The sequence below is a fragment of the Micromesistius poutassou genome (genome assembly GCF_964030765.1).
Source record: "Micromesistius poutassou genome assembly, chromosome: 10".
Classification (NCBI taxonomy): Eukaryota; Metazoa; Chordata; class Actinopteri; order Gadiformes; family Gadidae; genus Micromesistius; species Micromesistius poutassou.
This window is the reverse complement of record NC_140280.1, coordinates 19,750,324-19,754,068: the sequence shown is the minus strand read 5'-3', so window position 1 is coordinate 19,754,068 and position 3,745 is coordinate 19,750,324.

The following is a 3,745-nucleotide window of genomic DNA, read 5'->3' as shown; positions in this document are numbered from 1 at the left end:
GTACATGATGGACATTCCAACATTTGGCCACAAACAAGGATTTTAATGTTCATCTTTAGGGAGTGTGCTAAATAAATTCAGATCTATAGCTGGTTGCGGTGTCTATGACAGAGTTAATGTGATTTGTTGTTGTTGTAAAATTCGCTGACATTCAAAATGAATAGGCTTTCGTTGCGTTACTTTTTATTTCCGCAGTGGTTAAACAACAACGCATGCATGTGCAAGAACTGCACACGGCCACTGGTAGACAGCGATCTCTTCTGGTGAATACATGGCATTACACCAGCAAGCGGGTCTGGTGAAGGTTGTGTAGCTGCAGAGTGGCCGGGATTAGTACACAGCCAATTAGCCGGGATTACTGGCACTCACTTTTTGGTCCGACAAATCAGAAGGCTTGAATGACACGTCAATACAATTATAAACCCGACCAATCACAGAATAGTATTAGCTGTCAATCACAATAACCCAGAGAATTGTTTCTCACAGGAGGTGGGTTTACAAAGTTATACACAAGGACGTACAGGACTTTAAAGTTGCCTACAGTTTACTCTTCTAACAAGAGTGTTCTTCCATTTTTATTTAGAAAATGCATTTGTAACCTTTCCCATTACTTTCCCATAGCTGGGGCACCAGTTATGGGAAAGTAATGTGAAAAGTTACGTTGAGCAACCACAGCTCCTAGCTACGAGCAGCAGCCTCCTCCTAGCTACGAGCAGCAGCCTCCTCCTAGCTATGAGCAGCAGCCTACCAAACAGCAGCCTCCCAGCCTCCACAGGCCCCAGCAGCCTCCACAGGCCCCAGCAGCCTCCACAGGCCCCAGCAGCCTCCACAGGCCCCAGCAGCCTCTACAGGCCCCAGCAGCCTCCACAGGCCCCAGCAGCCTCTCCAGGCCCCAGCAGCCTCTACAGGCCCCAGCAGCCTCTAAAGCAGCAGCAGCCTCTAACGTCTGCCCTCTGCTGCGTTTACCGTTACCACACAATAGTTGTACCCTACGGGGATTGAATTGGGTATTTTATGCAGTAATTTTTCAATAAGTGCATAACATACTGTATGGTCAGGTATACTGTATGGTGTTCATTAACTGACCACATTATTATTGGCAACCGGTGGGTCACCTCCTGTAATGAAACACTACAGTGAAAAGGAAATCAATAAATAACATGATTCAACATAAGTCAACATAAACATGAAACCTAAATATTCCCTTTTTCTCCATGACTCAATAATGACACTGTGTAGTTTAATATTGATCAAATGTATTTATTTATATCATTTAGTCTATTTGTCTTTCTATCTCCTGGTCCCGACGCTCCCGTTGATCTCTACGCTCTGTCTATCCCGTCCCGATCACGTCACCAACAGGGAATTCCCGCGGGAATCCCCAAAACAATTGTCACCCTCTAACGCCCACCTGTGATGTCAGAAGGGACACATTTTCCAAAGGGCTTGTAACGGCTCGTCCCACCACACCCAGTGGTCCAACACGTCCCCGGTGTCAGCGACGGCGTCTGTACCACAGCCTCTCTGCACAGCGAAGGAGCAGCCGGCCCAGAGGAGAGGGAGGCCCCGGGGGGCGGCTCAGAGGAAACGCGAGGGGTCCGAGCCGTCACACATCTGGAGCTCCAGGTGGGAGGTGACTCCGGAGAAGCGGTCCTGCAGCGGCAGCACGTAGCCCAAGCCCCCCCCCCTGGAGACGGCCCCCGTGTAGCGGTAAGGACGGACGTTGAAGATCTTCACGCAGTGCACTGCAGGGGGACGGGAGAAACCATCGTTATCGTCGAGGTCGCTGTCTGTGACCTCCTCCGATCAGGGAGACCATCTGTGATGCGTTGCAGGGCAGGTCGCCACAGCGCTGCGAGCTGATTGGATACGGCAGCACGGTATCGTCCCGCTCTCATCAAGGGCCTGCTCTGATTTTAGTGTTTGGCTGACCTTTTAAAAATGTGCGACAGTGAAAAGCCAATAAATATCCACACGCGGATAAATCAACATTTAATGGTCTGTGATAAAACGGAGGGAGACCTTATCAGCGTGTGGCCGCTCCCGCAGTGGGAGAGTTCAAGAGGTAGAGCGGTGTGAAGAGGAGGGTGAGCAGTTGATGCACATGATTTTATCAGGGGTATTGAGTTCATTAAAAAAAAAGTATTGCTATTCTTTATCTCCTAGATTCGCGGCCTCTCTACACATGTCTACATGACACCTCACGCACTAACCTGCCTTATTTGCACCCCGATAAATAATTGAGCAGACCGGCAGGAGAAGCGTTGAAGTGGTTTAGTCTCCTGCACAACAAAGCGTGCGCGGACGAGCTCATTAAATCCTGCGGAAGTGCTAATGAGAGAACCTCTCAGCGCTGGCAGCACGGTGCAGTAATGTGTTTAGGATGGCCTCCTCATGTACGTGTGCTGTAGAGAGGCAAGGGGCCATAATACATGGCCACATCCCATAATAGTTAGATAAGAGGTGGAGGCAGACGGGAGAGTAATGATGTTTACTCATTATGCTCCTTCTTATCTCAGAAGAGACACAAAAAAATGAAAAATGACATGCATGCATGCACAGCAACATGCAACGGTGGGAACCCAGGTGAACCCTCAATGCCCTGATATGCAACGCACGCACGCACGCACGCACGCACGCACGCACGCACGCACGCACGCACGCACGCACGCACGCACGCACGCACGCACGCACGCACACGCACACGCACACGCACACTGTTATAGGATGCAAAGTCTCTCCTCACGTACACACACAAAGGCAAAGGAATGAGAGTGCATGCATGCAAACGCTGACCGAGGCTCTGGGCTCCGTTATGAGGGCCCTCGCTTCCTCCTCGCTCCCTCCTCCATTATCAGCCGTGGACAGAATGGGATTGGCTACGGCCGGTCTTAGTGTCAGAGGGAACAGTGAGTTTGCTGGCCTTGCAGCCAAGTCTCCGCAGAAACTTGACTAATCCCTCCAAATCACCTGTTCCCCTTTCTTTGAGATGCCACCCACCTACACAGGCAGGCACACACACACACACACACACACACACACACACACACACACACACACACACACACACACACACACACACACACACACACACACACACACACACACACACACACACACACGCACACACACACACACACACACACACACACCACCTCCACCACTTACGCCACAAACGAAGGCTTTGCCTGCTGGGCCGGACTAGTGGCGGTACTACTGCTTTTCATGAATTTGTTTTGAGGACCAAGATCTGTTGTAAAAACCTTCAAACAAACAAACCTCAGTTGTTCCCATGGATCGAATTCCTACAGGAATGTAAATTCAGTACAAAATAGGTCAATAATGCCAGCTTAGTGCTCAAAGGGCGAGGGTTGTGTAAAACAACGGCCGTGACTATCAATAAGCCCTTTCACCCTCAGGGCCGGCCCCGCCTCGCTGTCACTTCCTTGAGGCCTGGAGGCTATTGATCGATCCACCTGGCGGTGAGGGTGCCGTGTATTTGAGAAGATCGATTTAAATAGCCTCGATGGCGAGTAAATAAGACACGGGTGTGAAGACGAGGCCCCAGAGTAGTTCAGCCTCCGCGCTCTACCCTCGAGCCTCGGCCTGCAGCGGCCTGCACAAGAGGCGTGGTGCGCTGACTGCGACTGGATGCCTTATGGTTAACCGGCCAGCACTGATTTAAAATGTTTGGCCTGTATGTATTTATGTCTGTCTGTCTGTCCGTCTGTCTGTCTGTCCGTCT